Source organism: Oncorhynchus kisutch, linkage group LG17 (assembly GCF_002021735.2).
Source record: "Oncorhynchus kisutch isolate 150728-3 linkage group LG17, Okis_V2, whole genome shotgun sequence".
In the NCBI taxonomy this organism is placed as follows: Eukaryota; Metazoa; Chordata; class Actinopteri; order Salmoniformes; family Salmonidae; genus Oncorhynchus; species Oncorhynchus kisutch.
In genome coordinates, this window is record NC_034190.2 from 60,909,642 (window position 1) to 60,926,910 (window position 17,269).

A 17,269-nucleotide genomic window follows, 5' to 3' on the forward strand; every position below is an offset into this window, starting at 1 on the left:
TCCTCCCCGCTCCTGTTTCTCAAAATAGTTGAGTGATGGGGCTAGGTCGTCCATCTCGAGTATGCTGTACCTTCCAGTTTAGCAATCACTTTGACAGCATATTCTGGCAGATGTAAAGTTCCGATTGTTGGATGTCCATCAGGCTGGATATCATAAGGTATTAGACATCATGATTACTGGTGTTAACCCTAACATTCAATTGACTCAGGGCCTAACTCACTAGTGTTAAAAGGTAGTAAACTACTAAACTAGAGTGTACTCTGATGGAGTTGATTCTTAATTCAAAACAACACAGAGAAGTGTAAAATGGCATGGGAGTTAATGAAATGGCAATTGGAGTTCAAATTAATGAACTCCCTGAGAGTTGGATATTTACTCTATTTAGTTTTTAACTCAACAAAAAAAATATACACTTTGACCAGAGTCATTTTTCTTCAAAATGGGGGTGGGACAATATAAACCACAAAATAGAGTTGAATTTGACTCCATGGAAGTTAAATCAACTCTTGAAATTTTACTGTGCACGTTAATCACTAACAAACATGGTAACGACTAACTGAAAGATTCAAATGTAACTATTTTCAGATAGAAACATTTATTTCCTCAAATAATGGTAATACCATTATGACTGGCAAACACAAAGTAACACTTGTGTAAACCCCGAGAGAAAACATAGATGACACTAGGTTATTCATATAGGAACAACAGGTCTGCTTCCAACTATAGGTCCAGAGGCCAGGAGCGGTGCCACACAATGCCACATGGTGCCAGCGTGCCAGACGTGGAGCTGTGTGTCTGATGCCACCCCCTAGTGCCCTCTGGCAGAGAGGTGACCTCGCCTTCCAACCCTAGGGGCCAAGGGCATCAATGCGCCTGTCACAGGAAACGGCCCCCATCTTCACTGGGGTTACGGCAAAACCTGCTGCCTTTCTTCAACTAGTCTCCCTCACCACCCTGGCTCTATGGCCACAGACCTACTGCCCTACTACCTTCCCAAAGGCCAAAGGTCAGCATCAAGTGAGAGTTTGAAGGATATTAACATACACTAATGAATTGCCACAGTAGTAGTACATAGCAGGGCATGCTGCTGTGAGTAGTCAGGCAAAAACTATTTGAAATGTAGCAGTATAGAGTTATTAAATATTACCAACGATTATCAATATTAACATCTAAATCAATATTGAAAAGTCTCAGTGGTAATGACTGGGGCTATACTTTTTGTTTGCCCTGTACCTGTGTAAACTAGTGAATTTGAATGTGCCATACCCCCTTTTTTCATTGCATACCAATTTTAGTTCAGACACATTTTTTCTTTTGTTTCATATTCAATGTCTTATTGGGGAGACTAATGTCTCCTCACCAGGACATTGACAAGTGAGCTCCAGCTAGAGTGGGGGTCTCTGTATCTATTAGATGTGCTCGGGGTGCTTGTATTTGGGCCTGCTGCCCCTAGTGGAGGAACTATAATCTGGGCCTGTATTCATCGTGTCTGAGAGTAGGAGTGCAAAGCACGCATTTATGAAGCGTCTCAGAGTAGGAGTACTGATCTAAGATCAGGTCCTTCTTCACTTATTTATTGTGATTTAAAGGATAAACTGATCCTAAATCAGCACTCCTACTCATACTCTTTGTAAACAGGGGCCATGAACTAGAATTAGGTCACCCTGTCTATATACACTGAGTGTACAAAACATTAGGAACACCTGTTCTTTCCATGACATAGACTGACCAGGTGAATCCAGGTGAAAGCTAAGATCCCTTATTGATGTTTAAACTTGTTAGATTCACTTCAATCAGTGTAGATGAAGGAGAAGAGACAGGTTAAAGAAGGATTTTAAGCCTTGAAACAATTGAGACATGGATTGTGTATGAGCGCCATTGAGATGGTGAATGGGAAAGACAAAAGATGAACCCCTGTAAATCTAAGTGTGGGGTGGGGGTGGTTCAAAACTGACAAATGTTATTGTTTTAAGATGGCCATACTCTGGATCATTAAGCTATTTGATTTGTAATTTTAGGACCCCTTTGGGTATACAGGTATATACAGTACCAGTCAAAAATGTGGACACACCAACTCATTCAAGGGTTTTTCTTGATTTTTACTAGTTTATACATTGTAGAAAAATAGTGAAGACATCAACACATTGAAATAGCACATATAGAATAATATAGTAACCAAAAAAGTATAAAAAAATCTAAATATATTTTAGATTGGAAGAATGTAGTCAGAGGAATGCTGATGAATGTCTTGCTGGAGCTGTGTATACAACTGGTTCACCACTGATGCTCACAGGCAATGGAAGAGATTTCTGAATGTTCTTCACCCAGTACACACCCTTTATCTAGTCATTTGATGGATGCAGAGTTTAACAGATTTCAAGTGACTAGGCTGGGTCAATTGTGCGCCACCCTATGGGACTCCTGATCACCGCCGGATGTGACACCGCCTGGATTCGAACCAGGGACGGTAGTTACGCCTCTTGCACTGAGATGCAGTGCCTTGAACGCTGCGCCACTTGGGAGCCCTGCTAATAAGTGACAAGTGCACCGGTTTGAGTGTGTCAAGAACTGCAACGCTGCTGGGTTTTTCACTCTTAACCGTTTCCAGTGTGTATCAGGGATGGTCCACCACCCAAAGGACATCCAGCCAACTTGACACAACTTTGGGAAGCATTGGAGTCAACATGGGCCAGCATCCCTGCGGAATGCTTTTGACACCTTGTAGAGTTGTCAATGTTACGCGCATGGGTTCGATTCTACACTACGATTCATTAATTTAACCATTATCGCATCAATCTGGTTTCATTATTTTACCTTGGCTTAAAATTATACTTTGTTCAATTGACAAACATGCATGTTTGTCCAGTGGTTGTAATTTTGATTTCGCTGATTTTCCATTTCCCTCTCTTTATTTCATATATTTTTTACACTAGTTCCCCTCGCTCCGGCAGTCTCTACGGTGTGTAGTTGAGCAGATGAATCCGAGCCCGAACAATCCCACTGAGTATTATGGCAAAAACAAAAACACATGAAAAAACCTGTTGATGTGACATTTTGTTCCCTCTCACCTCAACGCACGCCAGTCACAATGGACCACTGCCACTGTGTGGGGGTGCTGTGTTTCTAATCACCATGGTGATGTCTCTTTGCCTCCCAGGCTCCCTTGGGGTTGGGGGGTGGGCGGGGCAAGGGAGCCGGTTGTCAACCGAGCCCCAACCAACAACCAAAACTGAGGAGGGGGTGGAGGTGGGGGTGGGTAGCTATTGCCAGAGAGATACTCCTACAAGTATCTCAGTACTGATGTAACATCCTCAACACGTATGCACACACACAGCAGCCATACCTGCCCAATCCCAGTCCTGCTACCTGCTCTGTGCTCTCTCCACATTTCCAGTCAAGACAATAACAGCATGTCAACGGCACAATGTTGATTGAGGGGAGTTAAACTTACAGTAGGGGGAAGTCTTTGAATTTCACTCCTAACCTTTAAAAGGGCAAAAAATAGAACAAAATGGTGCAGGTTCACGAGCAACTAGGCTGAGAACATCTGTGTGTGGGTAAATCATCTTTACGTGACAGAGAGACGCAGAGATGTCATTACTCTGGAACAAGACAAAAGGGCACCTCTCATTCTTAGCCCATCGGATCATTTTTCATTCGCTTGTTTGATTGTTACCCTCCCTGCCTGTTCATTCCCAAACAGACCAACTAAACTCTCAACACTACTGCCTCACAGATATGTGACAGAAAGACAAAGCACTTCAACCAAACATGAACACTAACATTATATTACAATTTAGCTCTAAACTAATTCAAGGTCTAGAATAAACAGTTCATGTGATATGATAATTCAAAAGTTTAGCTAGTTTGATATTGACAGTTTTGCTCATATACCTGGTGCTTTCGTCCAGTGACTGCATACAATAAGGAGATTTATTAAGCTCAGCACTTCCAAAGCTTCAGTCGACTCAAGTAGTTGCTATAAGTTGGTGCTAAAAGAGAATTACGTGAACTGGGATGGTTATAACATGGTTTAACATAAGCCTGTCATGTTATGTCATCAGATGTCTGATTCATTTAACTGATGAATGACGAAACACAGATTACACAGTATGTTGTGCACGTGCACTGCCTTGAATTTGGGGGGAGGGAGGGGTGTATAAAACAATATCCGGAATTCAAGGCTGACCTTGTGTCTATACACTAAACAAATGCAGCAATTGGACACTCCAAGTGGTTGGCAATCCGTCTAATGAGTTAATTTGGCACCGATTTAGCCAACACATTTTACCACTCACCTTTTGGACCACACCCAACAGCTTGGCATAAGCATGTAGTTGCTGCCACTTCTTTAAAGCCCTATAAGAAGTCACATGGTTTGCTTCTATTTTTTTTCTTTAACGAGGCAATCTGGGATTGGTACATCCATTTAAACTTTTAAATGAATGACTATAGACATTGACTCTTGAAGAATAGAACTTATAAATGCTTCATGGGTTTTGTTCAACTGTCTTACCCCATCAGAACCCAAAATATAGGCTAAGCTTGTTTTAATCCATTGCTTGTCATCAACGTTATTGTGAACGTTATATAGTTCTATATTTTTTATTTATTTTATTGTTAAAAGGATCATTTTGATCACATGGATGGTCCTTGCATCCATAGCTCTGACTATGAATTTGAAATTGGTTACATTGCTGCTTACCCAGAAATAATGGTGGGGGGGCCACTTTGTTGTTGTTGTTTGAATCCCAGATTTCACCTTTAACATATCTCAAATGCCACATCATATGTAACATCTGGTATAGGAATAAGAATATAGATATTCACCTGTTACAGAATAAAGTTACATTCAAAGTACATACACATATCCAACAGAAGTGACCTCAATATCTATATGATTAACGAGTAATGCAATTGATTGGTAGGGAAAAAAGCCAAGACAAATCTTCTAAACCAATTGATTTAAATCTGATACGGGACTGTTTACTACATGGTTGCTAGGTAAGATCATCGACTGCCACCGCGTTAATCAGCTCCAGGTCATACATCAGTCGGAAGGGCAGGTGACATTTTACGAATGCTTTATAAGTTGTTTGAACCTCACGTCTTATAAAAAGTTTATCATATGTTATGTCTATGTGTCATTAGGAGATGATTATAAGACATAAGGGCATGAATTATAAATGATGCAATGCATTATAACTGCATCATAACGCATTATACCGGCAGGTCTTATGATAAGTGTTACTCAAAGGCACAGGCTCGAAAGAAGGACCTTAATGACACCTTTCTCCTTGAGCGTCTATGCTTAACTCTCTTCCTCCTTTTCCCCTCCCCTGTCCCAAAGCAGCCAGCTGGGAACAGTGTGCATGTGCTGACGTCCCCACTAACCTTGGCCAGTGTTAGGATTACCGTGCATTTACACTCAATGCTCCTTCTTTCCTTAAGACTTATTAAGAATGATAATGAGCTCGGAAAGGGGCAGCATGTCCCTTTCTCGGTCTTGTGAGCTCTCTTCCTCGTCGCTCTCTTTTTTTCTAACCTGCATCCTTCTACCCCTCTCTCTCTCACACACCCCTGCATCCTCCATCTTTCTCTCTCTCCACTTCTCTCTCCCTCTCTCCTCTGTATTGAAAGGGCCTAGAACAAATTACCAAAAAGGCCATTACCATCTATGAACTGAAGGATTTAATCGATAGTTATTTCATGCCTTCAAAATCAACCCTATATTACTGTTGTCTGTGTGATTTGTTTATTTTGCCCGGGAAAATTCCTTCACTCGAAGAGGGAAAGATTGCTCGGGATGCAATTCACCTTGAGCCTCTATTATAATGGATTTCTCTACTGGTTGATCAAGCATGCAAAAAGGACATTTCCCCAGCACTAAAATAAAAACAATAATGATGATTAAAAACACAAGCACTATTTGCACTTGTACTACTGTATGTGTCGAGGGCAGTAGATTTTACAAGTCGAGATCGAATGGACGTTGTTGTGTGGTGTGAATTTGGATACAAAATCATTACATGGGGCAATTGAGGGAGTTCAAGTGTGAGAAAACAATAGTATTAGCTCTTGAGGCCTGTCAAATTGCAGCCTGAGATTATTAACATTTGTTTTGACATCAAAGACCTGCAGGTCCAGAGCCAAGGTCAAACTGGAAAGGAACACACACCAGACCTGGATTCAAATACTTTTTGAAATCTTTTTAAATACTTGAGCTGAGATTGACTGAGCTTGTCTGGCACAATGGAACCAATAGAGTAGTTGCAAAAGTGCAAACCCTGCCCATCTGGCACTGCAGGAATGCTAAAGCTAACATTGAAAGATTTAAAATAGCATTTGAACCACAGGTCTGACACACACAGGGTTCATTCTGCAATTCTACTTGAGAATACATTTTTTTACATTTAAAACTCGGACAAAACAGAAGTGCTAGTTCTAGGTCCCCAAGAAACAAAGGGATCTGCTGTTTGATGTGATGTCTCAAATAAAACTGTGAAGAACCTCAGCGTTACTCTGGACCCTGATCTTTCTTTTGACAAACAGGGGCGGCAGGGTAGCCTAGTGGTTAGAGTGTTGGACTAGTAACCGAAAGGTTGCAAGTTCGAATCCCCGAGCTGACAAGGTACAAATCTGTCATTCTGCCCCTGAACAGGCAGTTAACCCACTGTTCCTAGGCCATCATTGAAAATAAGAATTTGTTCTTAACTGACTTGCCTAGTAAAATAAATATCAAAAGTATACGAAGAGCAGCTTGTCTCCATATATGCAAAAATCTGAAATGTTTTTCTGCAAGATTAGTCTACTGCTATGCTCTACTCTCTGGCTACCCAGATAAAGCAGTAAATAAACTTCAGCTAGTGCTAAACACGGCTGCTAGAATCTTGACTAGAACCTCAAAATCCGATCATATTACTCCAGTGCTAGCCTCTTACTCCATTGCTACACAGGCTTCCTGTTAAGGCTATAGCTGATTTCAAGGTTTTACTGCTAACCTACAAAGCATTACTTGGACTTGCTCCTACCCATCTCTCCGATTTGGTCCTGCCTTACATACCAACACGTACGCTACGTTTACAAGATGCAGGCCTCCTTATTGTTCCTAGAATTTCTAAGCAAACAGCTGGAGGCAGGGCTTTCTCCAATCCATTTTCATGAAATGGTCTGGAATGGTCTGCCAATCCATGTGAGAGACGCAGACTCAGTCTCTACCTTTAAGTCTTTACTGAAGACTCATCTCTTCAGTAGGTCCTATGACTGAGTATAGTCTGGCTCAGGGGTGTGAAGGTGAACTGCAAGGCACTGGAGTGACGGATCACCCTTGCATTCTCTGTCTGGCCAGCTCCCCTCTCTCCACTGGGATTCTCTGCCTCTGACCCTATTACGGCGGCTGAGTCACTGGCTTGCTAGTGCTCTCCCATGCCTTCCCTGGGAGGGGTATATCACTTCGTGCCAGGCTTTTTCACTATACTCAACTTGAGTGTGTTGAGTCACTGACGTGATTTTGCTGTCTGGTTTTGCACCTGCTCGGGCTTGTGCGGTAGGGGAGATTTTTGTGGCCTATACTCCGCCTTGTCTCAGGGTAGCAAGTTGTTGGTGTGTTGATATCCATTTGGTGTGCTTTGGCAAAGTGGGTGGGTTTATATCCTGCCTGGTTGGCCCTGTCCGGGCTATTGTCGGACGGGGCAACAGTGTCCCCCAACCCCACATGTCTCAGTCTCCAGTATCTATGCTGCAATAGTCTATGTGCCGGGGGGGCTAGGGTCAGTTTGTTTTATCTGGTGTAATTCCTGTGTGAACTTACGTTTGCTCCCTCTATTTCTCCAATCTCTCTCCTGCCCTCTCTCTCTCTCCCCTCCTGGAGGACCTGAGCCTTAGGTTAATGCCTCAGGACTCCCTGGCCGGACAACTTCTGGCTGTACCCATCCCCAGTCCACCTGATCATGCTGCTGATCCAGTTTCTGCTGTTCTTCCTGCGGCTATGGAACCCTGACCTGTTCACCGGATGTGATACCTTGTCCCAGACCTGATGTTTTGACCCTCTCTCTCCTTCTACCGCACCTGCTGTCACGACCACTGAAAGCTAGGCTATGAAAAGCCAACTGACATTCACTCCCGAGATGCTGACCTGTTGCACCCTCTATAGCCACTGTGATTATTATTTGACCCTGCCGGTCATCTAGAAACTTTTGAACATCTTGAAGAACGATCTGGCCTTAATGGCCATGTACTCTTATAATATCCATCGGGCATAGCCAGAAGAGGACTGGCCACCCCTCAGAGGCTCGTTCCTCTCTAGGTTTCTTCCTAGGTTTTTCCTAGCCACCGAGCTTCTACATCTGCATTGCTTGCTCTTTGCGGTTTTACGCTGGATTCTATAAGCACTTTGTGACATCTGCTGAGATCTGCTGCGATAAAAAAGGCCTTTATAAATACATTTGATTGATTGATTGAATTAGACACCTGAATGTTTCTCTGACTGATAGGTCTACAGAATATGTATAGGTTGGAGGTATGACAATAGACAGCCGACTACGCAAGAAGACTCAACCACCCTGTCGACCAAGGGCCACTGCATACAAGTCAATAATTCCTGTGTCGGCATGGTGCGATCCAATCAAGAGGCCTGATGTATTACACCCATACACCAACAATTGAAGTTACATTACTTAAGACGGTATGTATATTACTGTACTGTTTTAGTCCATCCTTCTGTTCACCTGTCTTTCCGTTCACTTTTTCACACAATCAACTAAAAAAGGGGGTACATTTGGAGAAAGTAGAGGAAGAAGAAAAGTGTGTGTGTGTGTGTGTGTGTGTGTGTGTGTGTGTGTGTGTGTGTGTGTGTGTGTGTGTGTGTGTGTGTGTGTGTGTGTGTGTGTGTGTGTGTGTGTGTGTGTGTGTCTCTCTCTCTCTCTCTGTGGGGTCTCTCTGATGCTCCGGGGGTAAGTTTCTCCTAGGTAAAGATCTAGGATCAGCTTCCTCTCCCCATTAGTGAGGAAAATGCTAAACTGACCCAAGATCAGCATCTAGCCTAATTTTAACCCACTCTTCTCTTTAACTCCTGAACAACACTTTACTGCACTGCAACTTCTGTTGATCATGTGAAGCACACTATGCCCATACTAACTCCACATCACAGAGGTTTGTCAACAATTACAGGTGCACCATCGAACCACTAAACAGCATAAACTTTCCTTTGGAGTTTCAAACTATGCCATTGTAAGAAGCTGATGTACCTTACCTTTTTATCTGGCGAGAGCTTACTATTGTAATCATTTAAGACAAAACTTACTATATAATATTCCAACATGTGCTTAATAAACTGCTTCACTGAAGCTTCACTGAAATATGTTGGTAACAAGGATAGTGAAGTGTTTTCCCTAGCTTCATAACAAATTGGCCTACATCATAATAGCATCTAAACTCATCTGTTGTGTTAGTATGGGAGATAAATAAGGAATAAACCTATTGCATTTACAGTACTGGTCCATAGTGAAGCTTGATACGCACAATGAAACCATACACATACACATACACATACACATATGGCATGTGTATAAAACACACAGAATAAAATATAAAACGAACATCCCCAATGCTTGACGAGAAGGAAAAAAAGTTTCATGTTTACCTTGTGCGCTAATACCACTGGCATTTTTAATATGGGAGATGGCTTCCCTTGAATGATCTGTTTAACCAAAGACAGGGGAGAAGAAAAAAAAGGGTAATTAATTACTTATGGGAGCCTTGCACGCGAAAGACAATTAACCTGCCTGGTCGCCATGGATATGACATATTTGCCCTGAAAACAACACAATAATTAGCAAAGGAGAAAGATCCGGCGAGAATATGAGAACTCCTGGGTTTATAGTACCAGTGATCTTTTCTCTAGTCTCTCTGTATGGGGATAATTTACACGTAACATACACACTGGCATATGCAAAGATATCATTGAAACAATGCTTTGAAAATGAGGTAAAGACTTAAGGTAAATGAAGTATTATCCACCATATTCCTTGGCTTATTGTACTGATCAGTTCATTGATATTTGAGCAAAAATCATATCATAAGTGATTCTGTATGGCTGAGTTGGTAGAGCATGGTGCTTGCAAAGCCAAGGTTGTGGGTTCAATTCCCAGGACCACCCATACATTGCATGTATGATTAAGTCACTTTGGAAGAAGTGTCTGCTAAATGGCAAATATTTTGAATGTAAAAGAAACCTACTAACTATAAGATGAGATATCGTGTCTTATTTTGTTTATTATGTGCTAAGAAGAGTGTAGATTGTGTGTGTGTGTGTGTGTGTGTGTCATGTGCCGCTTCAACAACTTAATAAGGCAAATGGTGGGATATGTGTGCCTGTGAGTTGGCAATACGATGTGAGGCTTTGTTGTTTTTTTTGCCTACAAAGTCCAACAAAAAATGCAGACACATAATGGCAACATTGTAGGCTAATCATTATACAATGGGGTGGATAAGATAAGACAACCCTCATCAAATGCATGCTTAACTTTGGCATTTTGTTGCATTGCCATTGAATATGGAATGCTTTTCCATGCATTGTTGCTAGGCCTACTAGTTTGATAAATACAGTAGCCCTGGAGGTCCGCCCACCAGACAGCATATGAACGCGTCATAAGCCATGAAAAAAAATAGCAGGAAATTAGCTCTAAATCAGCAACATTTTCTCTCAAAGATATGGCAGAATGTTTAAAATAGCATGAGATTAGCTATAAAACTGCACATTCTTCCCTCTGCCCCATGGCAAAAAAATGTTTTATTAATATATATATTTTTTCTTGGGGGGGGGGGGGGGGGGTTGCTCGACCGTGCGAGGACCCCTCGAACCTGCGCTATGCCACTGATGCTGTGTTATTTTCTTGTTGGTTGACCTATAAAGAAAAATAAGGAAGAAGCCATCTCTGTTGTATATTTTGGCAGTGCGATAGAGATGGCGTAAATAAACAGTCACAAGAAAGTTGACTTGGCAATTGAATGGTGGGCTACATTGTTATCTTTTAGTCTTTCCGAAAGTTTGGAATTTGACAGCGGTCTGTTTTAAAGTTTTGGAAAGCCCAGCTCGACACTTGTCAAAAGCACAGCAGCCTACCTATGAGTCGCTCGACTGCTCCTGTCCGCCAGCTCGCGCGCTGAGGTAGGGGCTACACTGTAGAAGCAAGCTGTTCACCGTTAAACCATTCGTCTGCTAAAGGTATCATTTTGAGAGTATTTTCATGCCGAATGGCAGGTAGCCTACCGGCGTCAAAGACAGCGACGCCGAAAAGAGTAGGCTACTTTGATGTTGCTCGGCGTTTTAAGTGATATCTTTGGAAATGCAAAAATAGTGAGGTGAAAATGAAAACTCTTACCTGTAGGCTACTTCGCTGTCTTTCGGTGACTTTCCAATTCCAACTAAAGGGGTATGTGTGTTTAGGGTGGACTGTGAGAGAGCATGCTTGATCAAAGTTGGCACCTTTTTTCAGTTTTTCTTGTTTTATTGTTGCATTTTCCAATTTCTTACATGGGGCGAGTTGCCCGGAAGATCTGCCCTGGAGACCGGCTCGAAGTGGGAAGAGGAGTCCTTAATTGAATTTCTCGGTAGCAATTGTCGGTTGGAAAAGCTGGAACGGAATCCTGATGTCATTCTCTATTTCAGCCTGACAGGCTTTAGAAATCATAGTTGTCGCTCTAGTGTAGTAAACTGTTCTTCAATAAAAGGGCCACATTAAAACTTGAATGCTTAGTTGCTACATCCATTTCTGGACTTTTTATACATTTATAATATATATTAATTATTGAAGAATATTGGCCTAACTTATAATGAAAGTATTCACACCACTTTACTTTTTCCACTTTTTCCACATTTTGTTGTGTTACAGCCTGCATTTAAAATGTGAGATGTTCTGTCACTGATCTACAAACAATATTCCATAATGTTAAAGTGGAATTTTGTTTGTAGAATTATTTATTATTATTATTTAAAAAATTGAAGCTGCCCCTTTGTTATGGCAAGCCTAAATAAGTTCAAGAGTAAAAATGTGCTTTTTAAAAATTCCATAATAAGTTGTATGTAGTGGTTAACATGATTTTTGAATGACTAACTCATCACTGTACATCACACATACAGTTATCTGTAAGGTCCCTCAATCGAGTAGTGGATTTCAAGAACAGATTCAACCACAAAGACCTTGGAGGTTTTTCAATGCCTCGCAAAGAAGGGCACCGATTAGTAAATGTGTGGGAAAAAAAGGCAGAAGCTGAATATCCCTTTGAGCATGGTGAAGTTATTAATTAAACTTTGAATGGTGTATCAATACACCCTGTCACTACAAAGATAGAGGCGTCCTTCCTAACTCAGTTGGCAGAGAGGAAGGAAACTGCTTAGGGAATTCACCATGAGGCCAATGTTCATTTTAAAACAGTTACAGAGCTTAATGGTTGTGATATGATAAAAATGACATTGTAGTTACTCCACAAAACAAACCTAAATGACAGAGTGAAAATATTCCAAAGCATGCATCCTGTTTGCAACCAACACAACACATCATTGAGTACCACTTCATATTTTTAAGCATGGTGGTGGCTGCATAATTTTATGGGAATGCAAGGACTAAGGAGGGTTTTCTTTAATAAAAATAAACAAAATACAGCTATAAGCACAGGCAAAATCCTAGAGAAAAACCTGGTTCAGTCTGCTGTCCAACAGACAGTGGGAGACAAAAATCACATTTCAGCAGGAAAATAACCTAAAACCCAAATCTACCAAGACAACTTTGAATGTTCCCGAGTGGTCTAGTTACAGTTTTGACTTACAGTACCAGTCAAAAGTTTGGACACACCTACTCATTCAAGGGTTTTTCTTTATTTTTACTATTTCTACATTGTAGAATAATAGTGAAGACACCAAAAATATGAAATACACATGTGGAATCATGAAGTAACCAAAAAAGTGTTAAACAAATAAAATTATACTTGAGATTTTTCAAAGTAGCCACCCTTTACCTTGATGACAGCTTTGCACACTCTTGGCATTCTCTCAACCAGCTTCATGAAGTACCTGGAATGCATTTCAATTAACAAGTGTGCATTGTTAAAAGTTAATTTGTGGAATTTCTTTCCTTAATGCATTTGAGCCAATCAATTGTGTTGTGACAAGGGGGGGGGGGGGGGATACAGAAGATAGCCCTATTTGGTAAAGGACCAAGTCCATATTATGGCAAGAACAGCTCAAATAAGCACAGAGAAACATCAGTCCATCATTACTTTAAGACAAGAAGGTCAGTCAATCCGGGAACATTTTAAGAACATTGAAAGTTTCTTCAAATGCAGTCGTTAAAACCATCAAGCGATATGATGAAACTGACTCTCATGAGGACTGCCACAGGAAAGGAAGACCCAGAGTTACCTGCAGAGGATACGTTTATTAGAGTTAACTGCACCTCAGATTGCATCCCAAATAAATGCTTCACAGAGTTCAAGTAACAGACACATCTCAACATAAACTGTTCATTGGAGACTGCGTGAATCAGGCCTTCATGGTCGAATTTCTGCAAAGAAAGCACTATTAAAGGACACCAATAAGAAGAAGAGACTTGCATGGGCCAAGAAACACGAGCAATATACATTAGACAGGTGGACATCTGTCCTTTGGTCCGCATCCAAATTTGAGATTTTTGGTTCCAACCGCCGTGTCTTTGTGAGACTCAGAGTTGTTGAACGGATGATCTCCACATGTGTGGTTCCCACCGTGAAGCATGGAGGAGGAGGTGTGATGGTGTGGGGGTGCTTTGCTGGTGACACTGTCTGTGATTTATTTAGAATTTAAGGCACACTTAACCAGCATGGCTACTACAGCATTCTGCAGCGATACGCCATCCCATCTAGTTTGCGCTTAGTGGGACTATCATTTGTTTTCAACAGGACAATGACCCAACACACCTTCAGGCTGTGTAAGGGCTATTTGACCAAGAAGGAGAGTGATGGAGTGCTGCATCAGATGACCTGGCCTCCACAATCACCCAACCTCAACCCAGTTGAGATGGTTTGGAATGAGTTGTACCGCAGGTGAAGGAAAAACATCCTACAAGTACTCAGCATATGTGGGAAATCCTTCAAGACTGTTGGAAAAGCATTCCAGGTGAAGCTGGTTGAGAGAATGCCAAGTGTGTGCAAATCTGTCATCAAGTAAAAGGGTAGCTACTTTGAAGAATCTCAAATATAAAATGTATTTTGATTTGTTTAACACTTTTTTGGTTACTACGTGATTCCATATGTGTTATTTCATAGTTTTGATGTCTTCACTGTTTTTCTATTATTCAAGTAGAAAATAGTAAAAAATAAAGAATAGGTAGGTGTGTCCAAACTTTTGACTGGTACTGTAATTCAAAGCTGTAACTAGACCACTCAGGAACGTTCAATGTTGTCTTGGTAAGCAACTCCAGTTTAGATTTGTTATTGTGTTTTGGTTATTTTCATGCTCAAAGGTGATTTTGTCTCCCACTGTCTGTTGGAAAGCAGACTGAACAAACTTTGACTGGTACTGTATATCATCTTGAAATTCTATGGCATGACTTGAAAATGGTTGTCTAGCAATTATCAACAATCAACTTGACAGAGCTTGAAGAATTTTCTAAATAATTATGGGCAAATATTGTACAATCCAGGTGTGCAAAGCTCTTAGATTTACCCCAAAAAACTCACAGCTGTAATCGCTGCCAAATGTGCTTCTACGAAGTATTGGGGGTGTGAATACTTATATAAATGAGATATTTCTGTATTTAATTTTCAATAAATGTGCAAAAATGTCTAAAAACATGTTTTCTCTTCATTATGGGGTATTGTGTGTAGATGGGTGATGAAAACAATCTTTAATCCATTTTGAATTCAGGCTGTAACACAACGAAATGTAGAATAAGTCAATGGATATGAATACTTTCTGAATGCACTGTAAATGCCTCATGAGCTTAGTTCAATGTCGGACCCCATCAGAACCCCAAATATATGTAAATGTAAACACCCATTACAGCCTCAAAACACGATAAAAACTATAATTTTGATATCATTCCTTGCACCCATAGCTCTGTCTATTAATCTGAGAGTGGTTACATCTCTCCAGGCCCATCCCTCAGCTTTTTACCAAAACAGAGGCGGGGTGGCTGCTTTGTTAATTAGAGAAGCCTATATTGACAACATGGGCAAAAAGAAGCTTCCATTTCAATGTCATGTTCAGATCAACATGATATACCCTACTTTGTGTGTTAGGATAGGGCCATGGTATAGCCTTTGTCTACTACATAGTAGATAGAGTATTCGTGGCATGGAAGTAATGACAAAGCATCTAGGCATGAAAGGTTATCTTTTTGCAAACTATAATTTAAAAAAAGGTGGGGTTGGCATCAGGTTAATCCATTCTGATCAATATGTTTCATTCATTTGGTTGAAAATGATTATAATTGGAAAAATGTCTGATTTATTTAATTTAACACACAATCACCTATTACTTTCAAAAGCAAAACATTCACCTCTCCTCTCCATCCTCTCTCTCTACCATCCATGTGTCATTATTCTGTAAAATATTCTGAGCATGAGACAATTTGAAGGTATTCCAGGATCAAAGCCCATAGGAATAGAAGAGCTATGATAATGTATTTTAAACCTGAACTTTTCCTTATCTAAATTCTGCAGTCTTGTGAACTATTGACAAACAGATTATTGCCAATTAGCAGTTTTGTGATGCACCCTGTTCTACATAATAAAGAATCTAGAGGATCGATAGCACAGTCAACTTAACAGGTTGGTAGTGTTTTGATCTCTAGGCTCATTGTAGGGTTTAGGCTGCAAGGATTTGTAAACTCACACTTTGTGGCCTAGCTCTACTAGCTGCGATTCCAGGCAAGTTAGGCTTGAAAACATTATCTCTTTAACTAGAGGAAAACTAGGGATTTCACTGAATTCAACTTGCGGTTAGGATAACCTGAATAATTCCCCACCACTACTTTCACCTTATGCCTTTTGAGGGGTATTAAAGGTGTTTAATAACTTACATTTAAACCTCTCTCAATAAATTGATAGCCTTTATCACTTTAAGTGGTTCTAGTGAAATAAATGCAGTTTTGAATTGTAGTCTTTTATAAATATTAAAGACATGTTCATAGTTCAAGTCCACATCCTATTATCGTTGGCTGAATATTGTTACATACCCTACATGCTTAATGTGGCCATACAGTGCATTACTGCTGGTGCCATCCAGTCAGTTCCTCCCCAATGGGCACAGACATCAATTCAACATCTATTCCACGTTGGTTCAACGTAATGTCATTGAAATGACGTGGAAACAACTTTGATTCAACCAGTGTGGGCCCAGTGGGTCACTTCAAATGTTAACCTTAAATGTTATGTTAAGACTGCTGTATTAGAGTACATCAACTTGTATTTTAACATTGAATAAAAATAACACACAATAAGCAAACATTGTAAGGTTAAAATAGCATCCCATGTGTGATATATATAGGCACATCCCACTGTAGAGCAAAACATCAGAATAAAGTCATTTTTGTGTTTGTAAGAAACAAACAGGTGAGTGAATTTTTAACAGTCCAAGAGCCTTGGGTTGTTTTTTTTGCGTACGGTCCTAAACATATCCCCATGGTCAGTGCACTGCAGAGGGAGAACCCAGCCATCCATCAAGGCTTCCCCCTGACGTTGCAATACTGCGATGCAGAATAATAAAGAAGTACACTAAGGAAGACCAAAAAATCTATAGATTATTCTGCAGATCACTTGATTCAGTAATGACCCAGTACATTTATCACCAGCCATTGATTCATAAGGTCTGCTCTCTAGGGTGTAGCCAACACACCCCTGCCCTACTGACTCCTCCTCCTTCGCCACCACTAATTATAATACATTAAAAACTAATCATATGGTAGGACAAGGTTTGAAAAAAACAGTTTCGCTAAACCATCCAAAAGAGCTTTCTCTTTTTTTCCTACCCTTCTTGTGATCATACAATAGCTTACATGATATTGCTCCTGAGGATAACTGATGGGGTGAAGTTTAGGCCTACAGATTAAACTAACCAGTCCTGAGGAGTGGTCTAAAGTACTTAATTAAAAATACTTTCAAGTACTACTTATGTAGTTACTTTACTATTTATATTTTTTTGACAACTTTTACTTTTACTTCACTACATTCCTAAAGAGCATAATGTACTTTTTACTCCATAAATTTTCCCCTGACACCCAAAGTACAAGTTACA

At 40.5% G+C, this 17,269-nt stretch overlaps 1 protein-coding gene across 1 annotated transcript in view; it reads right to left on the bottom strand.

Annotated features, from left to right (window-relative positions):
• casz1 (castor zinc finger 1) overlaps positions 1 to 11,576 on the bottom strand; it is a 246,598-nt gene extending 235,022 nt beyond the window's left edge. Inside the window, exons 1-2 of the mRNA XM_031794213.1 lie at positions 11,382 to 11,576; positions 9,641 to 9,697 (exon numbers count right to left, since the gene is read on the bottom strand). The gene's annotated coding sequence lies outside the window, so the exon portion shown is untranslated. The remainder of the gene's footprint in view (positions 1 to 9,640; positions 9,698 to 11,381) is intronic.
• Between the last annotated feature and the right edge of the window lie 5,693 nt (positions 11,577 to 17,269).